An 18133-nucleotide genomic window follows, 5' to 3' on the forward strand; every position below is an offset into this window, starting at 1 on the left:
AGCAAACAGGCACTCTGTTAAAGTAGTTAATCTTTAAAATTGTTAAATCTGAACTAATATCCCCAAGTTATCTCACCAGGAAAAGCATCACTAACTTGTGTTAACAAAGACTCTACTACCCAGTCAAATTGACCCTTCAGTTATATAAATTTCTATATATATAAATATATAAATTTTTAAGGTTAAATATAACCTAAACCTCTCTAGACATGCACAGGAATACAATCTTAGATCATGAATTAAGCCACTCCTTAGTCACTCCCTGGTTCCACTCCAACCCCCTCCTCTAACTCTGCCCCTACTCTACCCTCCCTCTCCCAGAAGAGTTCCTTGAAAAGTCTGTTTTTCCCTCTCCAAACTTTGGACTCAGTTGATTTCTGCTGACAGCCCAGCTGTAACTTGCATCTGAACTCTTCTTCATACCCTCAACTTCTCTTCTGCTACTCATGGCAATTGCTGCTGCTGATGCTGCTCTTTATTTCTTTAGCTTCATTGCTTCTATTGAAACTTACTTTCTTTGTCTTACTGTCTCCTTAAAGAACTCTAATAATTAACTTTTATTTTTTTTCAGTAACTTATAAATTGAAATCTATGGATTTTTCTAGCACTCCTGAGTCAGAGAGCCTCCTGATTTCTTCACTGATAAACAAACCCCCACCAATCCTTGCAAGCCCCCTCTCTGAATAATTCACCCATCTTCAAGATCACAATCATTGACTTTACCACTGTCTTCAAGGGTCCCTGCAGGATCTTGAGCCCTAGAGCTTTGGGAATGACTTTTTACCCCCAATCACTGAAGCAAATTCCAGTCTCAACCCCTACAGTCATAGAGGGGAGGAATTATAACAGGGGAGACAAGGTGGGAGGGAGTCTTCCTCCTCAAGCTGATAGACATCACTGGGGAAGCAACTTCTACCAATGGTCAACTAACTGATATTCACAGAGCAGACAAGCCAGACTAGCTAAATCAACAAGGTACCTGAGGGAGGCCAGGCAAGTCAAACTACCACCACCACCATTTTGACCACCACTAACCTCAAATATTGATGGAATCAATCCAGGAAACAACCCAGGCACTACTTCCATACTGTCAATGTAAGCCATCATACAAGTGTGTGAATCATACTAAAAGCCATCATCCTAGAAAGTAACCTTTGTGGAGATGCAACCTGACAATTGCTTCTAGATATATTACACCTACAGCTACTGAAGATCTAGAAAAGCAATTCCTAAAGTACTTGGCATTATTAATGGTCCAGTATCAGAAACTGATATTTTATCAATGGAAATAATTAAAGAATCATTTATTTCTACTTTGCTATTGCATCTTAAAGATCATGAAACTTTCCCATAGGATTTACAAAGAAAATCTTCCATATGTATCTCCTCCATTAGAATTGTTAGTGCCTAGGGGGTGACTAGGTGGCTCAGTGGATAGAGCACCTGGAATCAGGAGTACCTGAGTTCAAATCAGGACTCACACATTTAATAATTACCTAGCTGCATGGCCTTGGGCAAGCCACTTAACCCCATTTGCCTTGCAAAAATCTTAAAAAAAAAAAAAAAAAGAATGTGAGTGCCTTCAGATTAAGTACAAAATGTTGGGTTCATCAGGAGATTTGAAGTCCAAGTCATATTTCCCAGACCATAAGATTTCAGAGGCAACAACATCCATGTCAATTATGTCCTTGTCAGGATAACCAGTCTTACCATTAGTACTCTTCAGCAGCTACAGAGCCTCTTTACTCTCCAGGATATTAGGAGCAAAGTCACCCTCATCCCCCACAATAGTCCTGTTCATGTTTCTGTTTAATCACATTTTTCAGATTGTGATAGACCTCAATTCCAATGCATATGGCTTTCTTGAAGTTTGCTGCTCCAATATAGAGGATTATGAAATCCTGCATTGCCAGTTTGTTACCAGCATAGGAGCCACCACTGATCACATTGAAGGCTTGAACTGGCAGGATGATTTCTTCATTGCTTGCAAGGTTAGCAATATGGTAGAATAAGGAGATTCTTAGCAGTTCCATCCAGTCTTACAGAGACACTCCCAATATGACATTTGCACTAAATTTAGATTTATTCTCAATGCCATTCATCCCTATCATCAATTGTCAATCTTCTACTGCTCTACAACATTCAGTTTTTTGCTAATCAGGGTTGGAGCAACCACTTTTGAGGTGCTTTTCCCCATAGAGAGTGCTATCATTGTCCTGGAGCTTTAGGGCACCACCGAGCACAGAATCCAGTGTCTAAGTCTTATACTCACTAATTTTATATTTCTGATCAAAATTGTTCTATCAGCTTCCAATTGAGATTTGTAAGTCTGAAAGTTAGCCTTTGCCCTCTACAAGGTCTGTGTTTCTCCAGTTATAAATCTGAAGGCAAGCTCTGTCTGTGTGATACAGCCTATTTCCCCTCTAATTGTAACTGCAAGTTTGGCTTAAGTCAAAGTTGTGTAAACAATCAGAGTCAAGACCATTCTGAGAAGGTAGGAAACTACTCTAGTTATCTAGATAAGAGACTAAATAAATTTTTGTATTTATGACATTTTGGAAAGGGAGAAATCTCAATGCTTTATATATCTATATTATATCTAATAACAATAATATAAAATATCAAGTTAAAAGAGGAGACAGTAGCCCTGGTGCTAATTGGATCATTGTCAGTTCTGACATAGAATAAACCTTACAGATGGGTTAGAAAATCATAATCAATGACATCTTTATGCACAAATGTGTAACCTGATTGATTGGCTACCAAAATTTTATGATCCATTGTGAAAATTCTATAAATATTGTTTCCTCATTAAGCTCTCTTTTGATATTTGTAATGATATAATCCACCCATGGGTTTTGGTAAGATCCTTAAGAATAAAACATCATTTATAAATTAACTTTTGTTATTTCATTTTTAACCTAAAAAAATTACAGTTAACACTGGGAAGATACTTTTTGCCTGTGTAGAGATCAACTTCAACAGTGGGGTTTCTTCAAGAATCAAAGATCTCTCTTGCCTGGATCTTCAAAATCAACAGTTGACTTTCTGGATAGAGACAGCTTCCTCCGTTGGTCTCAGAAAACAGGAGAGGGATCTTTAGCTATATTATGGTGTGGTTTTTTTTCCCCCCTTTTAGTCTGTTTCTTCTTTCACAATATGACTAATATGGAATTTTTTTTACAATAAAACCTATTTAAAATTCTTTCCTTTATTGGAGAAAATTTAGAACTCAAAACCTTTTATAAATTAATGTTAAAAATTGTTTTTACATGTGATTGGAAAAAAATACTATTTTTAACAAGACCTGCTTCAGGTACTGAATGGGTGTATGACCCCAGGCAAATCTTTTAGTGTCTCAGTGCTCTAAGCAACTATTTAAGACTATATGGTACAGAAAAGGTGCAGACTTGCATTGGTAAAGGAAATTTCCCCTTTCAGAAGTATCCTAAGTCACAGATCCAGTCTGTATTCCCTATCAATAGCCTATAGTTCCAAAAGGAAAGTCATAAATTCTTTTTCAAGTCATGGTTGTTCTGAAATACAATAGACTCAATAAAAACTTCGGATCTCCCAGAGCTCAATTTTCCTGTATGACCCATGTCATTTTGTCCCCACCCCCTTGAACAATGAGACAGCTATTGTTTCCAAAAAAAAAAAAAAGCTGCTATTTCTTCAGGTCTGGGTAAGAAGAAATTAAGTCAAAAGGAAAAAGAATGGGATGAGTCTTTGTGAAAGAGACCATAGGCTGAGTGGTAAATGAGTGACAGGGCAATTTATTCCAAATTAGACTATATTTCAGGGGAATCTCTCTGAACTAAACTTGTGTCAATAGGTCTCTAACTTTCTTCTCAAAAATGACTCTTTATGACCCAAATCCATCACCCCTTTTTTTAAAGCCAAACCTGTTATAAACCTGATTACCTAACACAGGAGAATAAAGTTTGCCCCATGAGAAACATCTGAGAAGCTTTTTAAATGATAGTTGTAACTAAACCTTCCTAAGGTGCTCTAAGTCAGAGGGGGATCAGGTACAAGTACAGTTCCAGTTCTAGGGAGGTATGGGTTTTGCAACCAGTCTACTGTTAATAAACAAAGAACAAGATGAGAGACCATCAGAATTCAGACAGCAGTAGCCAAGACAAGGTCTCATTTGCCAGTGATGTTGCATATTACTCTGAACTTGGTGAGATCAATGCTGTGTAAAATCTGAACCAAATTCTAGCCCACTCTCCCTAGATATAGAGGTAGATAAGGGAAAATATATACTTGAGATGTTAGGAGGAAATAGTTGTACTTTTGTTCTTACAATAGTCAAGGTGCTATCCCTTGTAAAAGCCACTCAGTGTTGAATGATTAAATGGAATTATCATGCCAGTCTCTCATGGTTAATAACAGAGGAAATACCCATACTTGGTTTTAGGAGAGTGGTCTAGAGAAAAATTGCTACATAATATAAAATCTTCCTTCAAGTATTGAGCAGAAATGATTGATTCAATGCCAGCAGGAGTAAAGATGTACCAGTGCTGAGCACCATCTCTCACTAGTCCCTTAAATGCTAATTGCACAGTTTTTTCAACAATTACTCAGATAAGAACATCCTTAGTGCAATGACCAAGAATACAAGGAAAATGGGGTTATCTTGCTAAGAATGGACATTTACCAATCTATAAAGATCAGACAGACATAGAGACTGGGCTACAAAGAGAGACAGAAAAACAGAAAGAAACAGAGACACAGCTACAGAGAAAGATAATCAGAGAGATGGACAGAGAAACACACACACACAGACAGGTTTTCTTGTAAGGGTTTCTTTTTCCCTCTGATTTTCAGTTATGTTATATATGACTCTGATCACAATCTCTTGTCTGTATGATTGAAAGTTATCATTTTGAAAAGGCACCATCCAGTGCCTGACAGCTGTCTTTAAAAGCAAATCCATGTTTACCACTGGTGGAAAAATTGACCTATCTGCTATAGGAAATGAATCTTTTATTTAGTTTAATTGGGCAGGCTGTACTCTGAATGACCCACCTTATATAATCCTGTTTTCTGTGACCTGTGGAAAACACTCTTACTTGGCATCTGGTTGTTAAATCCACAAATGGTAAACCCTGTTAGCAGAGACCTGCTCTCAAAATATGTATAAGCTTTTATGAGGCTGATTAATAAATTGATAGACAAGTACTTGGAAGCAGTATTGCATAATGCAAAGAACATTGAATTAGGAGTCAGAAGACTTAGATATCAGTAGGACTGCAGTACTTTCTGCCTGGGTGACTGTGGGCTAGAGACTTTATATCTCTGAATCTGAACTTCCTCCTCTCTAAAATAAGTATGAGACTGCTTGCATCACCTACCCCATGGGGATGCTGTGAAAAAGGCACTTTGTAAATTGTAATTTTTACTTATGAAGCACGCTGACAGGCCTAGCTGTAATAAAGCACTTGCTGGTATAGCAAGATACACCAAGTCTTGTAAACATTTACTATCTGGTTGAAGAGGAAAACTGTTCTCTAATTATTAACAGTATGATCTTGTCAATGCACAGTGAGAATTCTAAGAAAGAGGTTCTGTGTGGAATATGTTTTAATCTTATAGATGAGGACACTGAGGTATCAAGCAATTAGTTGATCTTTCCAAAGTCACATACTTTGGAGGAAAGATAATAGTTCTAAAGAACAGAGCTGAGAGTTTAAATCCCTGATACTCCTGATTCTGAATCCAATGCTCTTTCAACAGCATCACCCTTGTGTGATTAAATTCAACCAATAGTGATCAAAGGCCAGTTTGGGACAGGGTATTCTACTTAAGGCAATAGCTTTCTTTCATTTTTGTCTTAACATTCCCAGCATCAAAGGACCTGGCACATGGTAGTATACAAAATAATAAACTCAATTAATAGATACTCAAGACATAAAAGAGATAACTTGGTGGTATAGTGGATACAGCCCTGAGTCTAGAGTCAGAAAGGCCTAAGATCACATTCTATCCCTGCTACTTACTGGTGGTGTGACCCTTAGGCAAGTCATTTAACATTTCAATCCACTGGAAAAGAAAATAGCAGACCATTCCAGTATCTTTGCCCCCAAACCCCAAGAACAGTATTGGTGTGCTATGGTCCATGGAGTCACAAAGAATCAGACCAATTGAACAAGAAACATAAAGAAAAAATGAAAAAATAACCTTGTTCAAGAAACTTACATTCTGCTGAACTTTAAATCATGTGACCAAATAAGTAAATAGAAGATAATTTGAGGAGAGTGAGAACATTGATTATTAAGGGGATTAGAAAAGGCTTCCCATAAGAGATGGAATCTGAGTTGAGCCTTTAGTAGACTAAGACATTTCAGAGGTAAAGATGGAGGATATCACAGAGGTTAGCTGTTCTCAGTGGATAGCCCTATGCCAAGACCTGGAAGTGAGAGATTCTAGTGCAGAGAATACCAAATAGGTCTATTAGGTTGGAATACCAAATAGGGGTGAGGGGAGGGGAGGATGAGGGAACAAGCTAAGCATTTTAAGATGTTATCTCACTTGATCCTTTAATAATCCTGAAAGTGGGTGCTATTATGATTCCCATTTTACCTTTGAGGAAATTGAGGCAGATGGTATTAAATAACATGTCCAAAGTCAGTGTCTGAGATCATACTTGAACTCTCCTTCTGATTCCAAACCCAGAGCTCTATGCACTATAATACCACGTAGCTGCCTCTAGTGAAGGTGAGGTGAAAAAGAAGGTTACAAATCTGGAACAGTAAATTAAACCTAGATTTCGAAGGCCTTTAAACCTAAAGAGTTTGTACTTCATCCCATAGGCAATAGCCCAAACATAAAAAGGGGGTAAATGACAGACTAGAGTGGTGACTGTATGAGTATAAAGAAACAGAACAAAGGAATATTGTATGGATAAAGTTAACAAGATGACAACTGATTAAGTGGGAGGGCAGACGGGAGAATGAAAAGTCAAGGAGGGGGGGCCTCCAAGATGAAGAATTTGGATGACCAGAAATAAGTCAATAACTTCAACAGAAATAGAGATGTTTGAAGGAGGAATAGAAGAAGGAGAGATGGAGGGAACCATAGTCTTGATCCAGGAACCAGAAACCATGGTAGAAAAGAAAAACCACTGATTCTGAGGGCAAAGAACCTGGGTTCAGACCTCATCTTTGATGGCAACCACCTATGTAGTGTTAAACAATTTATTTAACTTCACTGGGTCTTGATTTTCTTATCTGATATACCTTCCAGGTATACCTTCAATTATTTTATTTCTTTGTGCTCATTTGGAATTTTCTTAACAAAGATACTGGAATATCTTTGTTAGTCATTTCCTTCTCCAGTTTATTTTACAGATGAGAAAACTGAAGCAAACTGGAGTAAGAGATTTACCCAGAGTCACAAGCTAGCAAATGAGGCTAGATTTGAACTCACAAAGATGAATCTTCCTGTAGCCTAAGGAGACATCTTCCCCCCAAAAAATGCATTTAGGATGCCCCATGAAATGCAGATTCATTCCTGAGGAGAGATTGATCCCAAAGAGATGGGATTCAGGCTTTTTTCTTGGACTCTGGTTAGTGGTGTACCTATCAAAGAGTGGAACTCCAGAAAAAATTTCATAAAGCTTAGTTATGCCCCACCTTCCCAGTTGGGGGGGGGGGGATACTTGAAACTTGGAAATTTAGTAAATGAGACTAGCAATAAAATGCAACTGGTTGGGGGCGGCTAGGTGGTGCAGTGGATTGAACACTGGCCTTGGAGTCAGGAGTACCTGAGTTCAAATCCAGCCTCAGACACTTAATAATTACCTAGTTGTGTGACCTTGGGCAAGCCACTTACCCCATTGACTTGCAAAAACTAAAAAAAAAATGCAACTGGTAAAAAAAAAGATAATGGGAGGGTAGGGGGAATGAGAGACAGAGACAATATGCAGGATTAGAAGCAGCAGCCCAATGCTATGAAATAACATCTCAAATCAAATTTTGGAGCAGCAGAGCTGATTAAACTCAGAGTGAGACATTTTTCCAGCCTGAGAAAACCTAGGCAAAAGAAGTCTAACTCTGAAGTGAAAGCCTATCCAGAGTGCACAGGGCAGCATCTTAATGATTTCTAAACCCAAAGATGGAAAGGAAGTTGGACAACTAGTCAAGAAAAGATTATAGGGGATCCTTTGATGGTACTGAATATAACAAGTCTCTATTACCCATACACAGTTCTGCCTTGTAGTTTCAAAGCAAAGAGCAGTTCTGACTCTTGTGGTTACAGGAGACCAGGGTCCCTCCTGAGTAAAGCCCAGAACACAGATTATTTTATCTATAGTCAATGAAAAAATATTCTAAATCACTACTGATTAGAAAATTGAAAATTAAAACAATGTCAGCATTGCTATCAGCAATGTCACATGCTGCAGAGGATGAGGGAAAAATAAATACATTAATGAATTGTTGGTGGAGTGATGCACTGATACAACCACAATTTGGAATTATGCCCAAAGGGCTATAAAATTGTGCATACTTTTCTGTTCAATAATATCACTACTATGTGCTTATTCCAAAGAGATTAAAGAAAAAGAAAAAGGACCTGCATTTACAAAACTATTTATATAAGCAATATTTATAGGTGGCAAAGAATTGGAAATAAATCAATTGAGGAATGGTTGAACAAGTTATGGTATATGATTGTGATGGAGTACTATGTACTATAAGAAATGACAAAGGGGTATATGGTTTCAGGAAAAAATAACAAGACATATATATGAACTGATGCAGAGAAGTGAGATGAACTATGAGATTATTGCACACACTAAGAATGTTATAATGACGATCAACTATGAAAGACTAGGTTATTCTAAACAATGCAATGATCCAAGACAATTCTTAATCCAAGGCAATCCAAAACTCATGATAACAAAAATGCTATCCACCTCCAGAGGAAAAACAAATGAACCCTAGATTCAAATAGAATTATAACTTTATTTTTCTTGTGTTTTAAAAAATATGACTATTATGGAAATGTTTTGCATGATTTCACAAATATAATTTAAACATTGTTTGCTTTCATAGATTGTAGGGAAAGGGATGGAAAAGAAGGGAGAGAATTTGGAACTCAAAATTTGAAAGAAAAGTGTGAAAAATAAATAAATTTTTGATAGCAATGGAGGATTTTTTTTTAACCAGGAAAAGTCACAAGTAACATTAAATTCAATTCATATTCCCTTTCCCCTCATGTATTTCTAGTGCTATCTCACTACAATAAAATGGGAATTACCCCAAGTCAAGTCAATGGGAATTCATAGGGAAAGGATTTAGAGTACTATGTATTTAATTCTAACATAAGTTTAAGAGAAACTTAACTTTTACCAGTTAATTAATCTACACAGTAACTTACGGTTTTATTTTTAATCAAGTTGTCTGTAACCCATATTCTGGATGTACTGACACAATTCCTACACACATCTTGTCCAAAAGTTCAAATATCTACTTTGGACAGCAATTTTTCATTTTTAGTCACTGATTGATTTTATTTCTGTTTCATCCTACCTTTGAAAAAAAAGTAATTGCTTGTATTACTGTAGTATATTTGAGTGGGAGTTCATGGTATGTACTTTTTTTAAAACATTTGTATTTCTATTTTAAGTGCTTTTATTTTAAAATTTTTATTAGTATTTTATTTTTAATTACATTACATTACATTAATTACATTAATTACATTTAATTACATTAATTACATTAAGGAATTACATTTTTAAATAAAATTTTGAGTTCCAAATTTTCTCCCTCCCTTCCTAAGATGGTAGGCAATTTGATACAGGGCATCTATGGATAATCATGTAAAACATGTTTCCATATTGTGAAAGAAGAAACAGACCCAAAGGGGAAAAAATGAAAATGATATGCTTTAATCTACATTCAGACTACATCTTTCTCTGACTGTGGATAGAATTTTTCATCATGAATCTTTTGGAAATGTCTTGGATTATTGTTTGCTTGTAAAGAATTAAGTCAATCATAGTTAGGGATCACATAATGTTGCTGTTACTATGTACAACATTCTCGTGGCTCTGTTCACTTCATTTTGCATCAGTTCATGTAAGATTTTCCAGATTTTTGTAAAATCCACTTGCTCGTTATTTCTTATAGCACAATTTCATATAGCACAACTTGTTCAGTCATTTACCAATTGATGTGCATCCCCTCAATTTCCAGTTCTTTGCCACCGTATAAAGAGCTACTATAAATGTTTTTGTACAAGAAGGTCCTTTTTCCTTTTTTTATGATCTCTCTGGGATATATAAATCTAGAGTGGTATTTCTGGGTCAAAGGTTATACACAATTTGATTGACCTTCGGGCAAAATTGATCTCCAGAATGGTGAGATCAGTTCACAATTCCACCAACAGCACATTAGTATCCCAGTTTTCCCACATTCCCTCCAATACTTATCATTTTTCTTTTTTGTCATATTAACCAATCTGATAAGCTTGAGGTGGTACCTCAGAGTTGTTCTGCTTTGCTTTTCTCTAATCAATAGTTATTTACAGCATTTTTTCATATCACCATAGATAGCTTTGATTTCATCTGAAAATTACCTGTTCTTATCCTTTGACTATTTATCATTGGGGAATGACTTGTATTCTTATAAATTTTTACTTAATCCTCTATATATTTGAGAAGTGAGACCTTTATCAGAGACACTTGCTGTAAAGATTGTGTCCCAGCTTTCAGTTTTCCTTATAACCTTAGTTGCATTGGTTTTGTTTGCACAAAAACCTTTTAATTTCATATGCTCAAAATTATTCATTTTTCATTTTGTAATGTTCTCTATCTCTTATTTGATTATAATTTTTTTCCCTTTCCCTAGATCCCCCAGGTAAATTACTCCTTCCTCTTCTGATTTGCTTATGGTATCACCTTTTATGTCCAAATCATGTACCCATTTTTACCTTATCTTAGTATATAGTGTTAGATATTGGAGTATATCTAGTTTCTTCAATATTATTTTCCAGATTTTCCGAAAAGTTTTTGTCAAAATAGTGAGTTCTTATTCTGGAAACTTGGGGGTCTTTGGTTAATCAACAATAGATTATTATGTCTTGGGCACCTTCTTAGTTAGAACAACATAGTTTTAATGATTGTCATTTTATAATATAGTATTAATGATTAAGGAATCTTCTTTTTAATTTTTTTCTCCATTAATTCCTTTGATGTTCTTGACCTTTTACTTTTCCAGAAGAATTTTTTTTTATTATTGATATTATTATTTCTTGAATGGGTATCAGTGGTGGGATTCAAATAAATTAGCAACCAGTTCTCTGTACCAATGACCATTTATATCAAAAGGTAGTTTAATATTTCATGCATTTAATACTTAAATAAAACAACAAAAGAGGTACACAAAACTAGATCATGCTATATTACTCACAGTGAGCAAGCATATCCTTACAGAGCAAAAGTAACCACATGACCATAGTAACCACATATGTAAAACCATATGTAGACCCTACGTGGAACCAAAACTTATTCTATTTATTCTAACTTTTTTATTCCACTTCCATGGCTTCAGAAATGAGCAATAAGATAACCCTTGAAGTACATATTTCTATTGGTTCATTGTGTCCCAGTTTCCTATTGGTTTCACTCATTATATCTCTGGGGAATTTGGGGAATAATACAAAGCAGAAACAAATGACAGCTTGTCTCCCCCTGCTTGTTTGACACTTTTTCTCTTTACTAAAGTAACAAAAACAAGAGAATTAAAATGTATTTCATCAAAGATATAATGAGTTTTAAGAAATGAATAGATTTTACAAATATAGTTCAATCAATTTTTTTCACCTTTGGCCAGAATGAACATTACTATAGGAGCTTAAAAAATACTGTTTCACAGATGAACATTAAAAAAAGAGTAAGGAATGAAAATTTGTGATTTACAGATTGAGTTGATGCCCAAGTGCCCACCTTAGAGAGAACCCTGATTATAAGTGCCATTTTAAAAACTGGTTCACTGAACTCAACATAAAATTAGGTATTGGTTCTGCTGAACTAGTGTGAACCAACTGAATCCCACCAGTGGTAGTAAATCTTAGAAAAATAATCCTATATAGATTTAACAATCAAGTAAAAGTTAGGTAACAAGGAGTAAAGAATTATTGTGTATCCAAAGAAAACTTAAAAAACCTGAACAAATAGTTGGATTCTATAGCTTTCCTTTCATTATTTTATATGAAAGGTCATTCTTTCCTTCACAATGATCTATGAGAAATAACCCAAAAAAAGTTTTATTTATGGCTCATGTCTCTCCTACAAGGAATTTAACATAGTCCTTTATAGAATTAACATAGTCCTTTATAGAAAGGTACTCAATGTACAAAAGTAAATGTCACATATAGAACAGCTATTTCTTTACCAAAAGCAAATATTTAAACATAAAACATTCATAATCACCCTTTAAAACATAATAGCCTGTTGTCTATTATATTCTCCCAGAAACCCAATACAACTTGGTGAACATTTGAGATTGCTAAGCAGTTGTTTTACATTCACCTCAGATCTGTTCTATCTCAGTAATACAAAATTCTGATCTCTGGTCAGCCAGATTGGACTTGGGCATTCTTTGTCATTTCAGGCGATGTATCCTCCTGGTAATTATTGTCCTCTCCTCTGACAATGGGGTAGATAAAGGAATCTTCTGTCAGATGATCAACCCCATATCAAGAAATATGAACCTCTTGGTTTCTAGAACTAGCCCCAATGGCTACAAATGTCCATCTCATATTTATTCTCAGTGATATTTGAACATTTAAGCAAAGTGCCACAAGATCAGAGACAGGTAAATGTGGTCTCAGTTCTCAAAAATAGGAAGAAAATAGAGTCTTCAAACTATACCCCAATGAACTAAACATTAATTCCTAGGAAAACAATATAGCATAAAACATGGAGAAGCTAGTTGATGAATATTTAGCTAGGAAAGCAGTAATAATGAAGAACCAGAATGGTTCCACAAAAACATATCATCCCCTCATAGATTATTTAACTTGAAGATGGATGGAATGCTATGAGTATAGTTTTCCTGAATTTTAGGAAAGCTGTTGATAAAATATTTCATGTTGTTCTTCAGATAGAAACTGAGTGGGATAAGTTATAGTGCTGAGGTTTCTTCACAAGAATAATAATAAAAAATAAGTAGGAGTCAAACGAGAGGTCAAGTCAGAGAAAGCAGTTAATAAAACTCCCAAATGAAGGCTGAAGCAGAATAAAATGCAATTGGAAATATTTGAAAAAATAAATAAAAAACAATACTACATAAATAATGTTAAGTTGAAGTGTTCTGATATGTGGTCTGTAGGGATCCATTGCTATTTGAGTTTTACCTCATTGTATTAAAAGGTACTCAGATGGATTCTGAACTGTTTGGATGTCAATAAATTGGGAGGTCTCCAGTGGAGTACTCCAAGTATCCTGATCCGGTGCTGCTTAACATTTTTTATTAATGATTCAATAAAGGCACAGATGTTATGCTCAACAAATCTTCAAGTGAAAATTTCAAGTGATAAAGCTGGAGGAAGAGCTAAATAGACTGATGACAGAATTCAAAAGGACCTTGACAGACTAACACACTGGAGTGAATCTAACAAGATGAAATACAATAAAGATAAATGTGAAGTTTTGTACTTGGATACCAAAAGCAACAACTTCAAAAGTACAAGATAAGGGAGATATGGAAAGATAGCCTTTGATCTGAACAAAATTTGGAAATTTTAATCTGGAATAATATATCCAGTTCTTGGTATCACAATTTAAGAAGGACATTGATAAACTGATTACTGTTCAAAGGAGACTGATTAGATGATGAAAGAATTTGAGCCATCATTATATAAGTATCAGAGGAATCTTGGAAGTTAAACTTGAAAAAGAGAAGACTCAAGTGGAACAAAATAGCCATATTTGAATAACTGAAGAGTCAACTTATAAAAGATAGATTAAATTTGCTTTTTTGGCTCCAGAGATCCCAACCAGGAATAATGGATAGGATTTTCAGAGATAAATTCAGGTTTAAAGAAAAATTTCCCAACAATTTCAATTCTCCAAAAATATGATGGGAAATTTCAAAAATTATTTGGCTTCTCCTCCTTAAGAATCCTCAAATAGAAACTGAGTGGGATAAGTTAATACTGCTGAGATTCCTTCACAGTGTCAAATGCCATGACTTTCATTCTTTGATTCCACGAGCTATGCTCATAAAGGGGCATCCAGGGTCTTGAGATCCTGAAGCAAGCATATGTTGATTACCATTTACCAAGGGTCATGCTGAGGTGGAGAAAGGGAAGATGATTTTTTGTTGGAAGGTCATGGATAGCTGAAAAAGGAAGGCAGAGTTTTTTCACAGTTCTAATAACCTGTTTCTTCCTTCTAACTCACTCTGCAATAATATTTGACAGGATCAAATAGGAATATATGAGGAATAATCAGGAGTCAATAGGTTATCAATACTATTTAGTAAAGGGTAAATAAAGCACAGACTTATCACCAAGAATGCTTCTTGGACTTCTCTCTGTTATTATCTGAAATTTATTACATATGTGTATAGCATATATATATATATATTACATATATGTTCATATAGCTACATAGCATCCATACATAGTTTTTTCATGTTATCTCCCTTATTAGACTGTGAATTCCTTGACAACAGAGTATGTGGTTTTGTTCTGAATTTTTTGGTTTGGTCTGGTGTCTGACTTTGTATTACCAACCTTTAGCACAGTGCCTGGCACATACATAGCAGGCACTTAAATGTTTGCCAATTGACTAATTTAAAAATTACCATTTTTTTATAGACTAAAACTAGATAGGCCATTAACAACCATATTTTCTTCCAAAACTCAATGTTATCATTATTGTACACAAAGGCACACATCATTTTAAAAATATTTTAATACTCTTATTTTGTTATTTAAAGTATTTTTTCACTACCATAGAGTAAAACCACTTCAACTAAGAGTTCCAGTTCTCCTGTTACATGTATGTCCTTAACTAAGTCATATAATTCATAGCAGTTCAGAGGAAGAAAAGGAGAGTCCACAACTTGGAAGTGAATTAAAGAGAAAGAGAAGAATGTGCATGGGAGAAAGGGAGAGTATATATATTAAGGGCAGACTGACTGTACAAGAGAAAAACAGTCTGCTTTTAGCCTGCTTATGTTGAGAGAGCTATTTTCAAGAAGTATAGTATATAAAAGGTGATATTATCATGTAGATGATACCAATCTACTGCCACATCTAAGTAAAATGTTGCTTTTTTACATGATTGCTGAAAGTACCATGGATATTTCTAACTAATAACACCAAAGTAAATAGACAATGAGTACCAATTACTTATGGGTCCACTCTTCACTAGATTCATAGACTGTCAGAAACACAAGTAAATTTAGAAACTACTTCTTTAGAAACTACTTCATTTTCTAAAAAAAAAAAAGAAAGAAAAAGAAAAATAATACCCAGTGAAGAATGTCTACTCCCAAAAAGACACCATAAATTAGTGACTTAAACACAAATAAGCCCCAGGCCTCCTAATTATAAATCCAGAATTCTTTCAATTGTACCAAGTAAACTATTATCTGTCTTGAAAATAAATGTTAAGATTATTGATTACAGATAGAAAGCTGGAAGAGAATTTAGGTCTTCTCGTTCAACACTTTCTATTCTATAGCACAACATATATTTTCTCATAAGTGTCAATGCACAAAAGCAACTCTATCATATATATTCTATATTTTAGTACTCCAATATAATGTAGTTATGGTCTCAATAATAAAAACACTCTTGATTTTATTTAAATAAAACAAGAAAATACATTTGGCTTACACATTTAAGGTGGCTGGGGTAGCACAGTAACTGGACCTGGAATCACGAAGATCTGAGTTCAAATCCAATCTCAAACATTAAGTTGTATAGCCCTGAGCAAGTCATATAATCTTTGCCATTCAGTTGCTTCAACCAAAGTGGAGGTAATAATAGTACCTATTTTCCAGAATGGGAAATATTTTTTAGAATGGCTATATAATAGTGGGAACTGAATAAATGCTTCTTTCCTTCCTACAAAGTCAACTTCTCACTGAATAGGAAAGATTCCAGAGGTCACCTTAAAATCCTGATCTTTACTCTCAAAAGATAATTTTCTCCCTCCTCTCTTCTCTATTTGTTCAAGCTGAGAGTGATTGCTCCTGATATGTGAAGCTCACCACAATGAGTGAGGTAAGGAGTGAAAGATTATTAGTCACATTTTACAGCTGAGTTAACTGAAACTCAAGAAATTAAATGTCATTCACAAATAACAGAATGTCAGAGAGAGAACTGTAAAGATAATCTAATCTAAGGGTTCCTAAACTTGTTTTTTCAGTGACACAGACCTCTTTGGTAGTTTAGTGAAGTCTATAGTACCTTTCTCAGAATGTTTTTTTAAATACACAAAATAAGACACATAGGATTACAAAGAAAATCAATTATATTGAAATAAAGTTGAAATATTTCCCCATTCAAATTTATGGATCAGCAGAAGCTCATCCACATATCTATGTTTCCCAGGTTAAGAAAATTTGAACTAATCTCATCTTTTCATGTTACAGTCTGACAGAACTGACAAGGAAAGTGACTTGTTTATATTTATCTACCTAGGTAATAAAAGGTAGAGCTGGGACTGGAACTCAGATCTGTTAACTCCAAGTCCAAGCTCCTTTCCTTTATGCCACAACTAAAAAATATTTTAAAAATAAAGGAATTTCCATGAGAAAACTAGACAGTCTTCTGAAAAAAGATCTTAATTCTTTCCCTTAGGGGGAAAAATACAGTTATCTAAACATATATAGAGATATTTATGTTTAGATATCTCTATGGATAGATACATATAATTGGCCCAATAAAACTTGATATGTGATCATAATGAATTTCAATGCCTCTTTATAAAGATCCACCAATAATTTGTAGGTTACTCCAAAATATATTTATGGATGAAAAGGAAATACTGAATCTCCCTTCTATACATAGCTTCTTCTGACTTAGTCTTTCAAGCCTAGGGACCATTCAATTTTTAATTATATCAGGTATTTAGAAGCAAGATTGCTTTTAATACCTCTCTCAAGAATCAATGACAGAACTAGAAAAAAGAACCTTGAACCTTGAAATCTGAAATGTTAAAGAGAAGTCAGTCTCTTCTTCTCTGTCTTATTTCATCCTGCTATAGTCAGGGACATTTATTTAAAACTGAATAATTGTTTCCTAGCAGCATGTCAATGCACATTGATTATTCTCCAGCTGAAGTCATCTTCCAGTGCTGTGATATTAAAGAAAACTAGCATAGGGGAAGACAAAGCTTCTGCCAAAGTGTCTTACTGCCCTGGAATAACTAGCAAAAGAAAATGAGCTGCTAATGCATATCAACAAGCATATATTTTGTTAAGACTTCACTTTGTTCAGCTCACTGCTAGGCATAGAGGAAGCCAGGAGAATTAACTTGGACTCCTCTTCCCTGCCCTCATTGAGTTTTCAGTCTTGTAAAAAACATGACAAAACAAAGTTAATTAAAAACACACTATAACAAGACAAGTAAATTAAAGGGATGTTAAAAAATAAAAGCACCATGTGAGGCCCTGGGTAAGATTGTTACAGTTTAGGATTAAATCATTCAAAAATACAAGTAAAAGTCAGCTGATCTATTTTCATGCAAGATTCAAGTAGCCCCATACTCTGAGATTCATAAATAAAAGTGTTTTAGCCAGCTTCCCCATAGCACAAATTAATAATAAACTCTCAAGTATTCATCCTGCACTGATGACCAGAGCAAAAACAAGGTATTCTGATGCCTCAGGCAAGCATCCTGAAATATACCTTTAAGTTACCTTAATGATTTACGTTGTTAAAATAGTATCTAAGAAAAACTCATTTGGAGTGGGAAAACCCCAAGATAAGATACCAGCCCCATAAAGGAGAGATCCAAATATGCTGCCCTTTGGGGAAAACATATTTTAGAATGCCCCAACTGGTAGAAGATGTAAGGCAAAACCAGATAAGAGAGCATCTTCTATGAAGTATGACCACTGCTAGGGAAGAAGGAATCAACGTGTAACTTCTAACTCAATCC

General features: G+C 34.9%; 1 pseudogene; it reads right to left on the bottom strand.

Moving 5' to 3' along the window:
* Positions 1-1582: 1582 nt before the first annotated feature.
* The window catches only part of LOC141490255 (alpha-enolase-like), a 152293-nt pseudogene continuing 135742 nt past the window's right edge, over positions 1583-18133 (bottom strand).

This window comes from Macrotis lagotis, chromosome 1, assembly GCF_037893015.1.
Source record: "Macrotis lagotis isolate mMagLag1 chromosome 1, bilby.v1.9.chrom.fasta, whole genome shotgun sequence".
NCBI classification, from domain to species: Eukaryota; Metazoa; Chordata; class Mammalia; order Peramelemorphia; family Peramelidae; genus Macrotis; species Macrotis lagotis.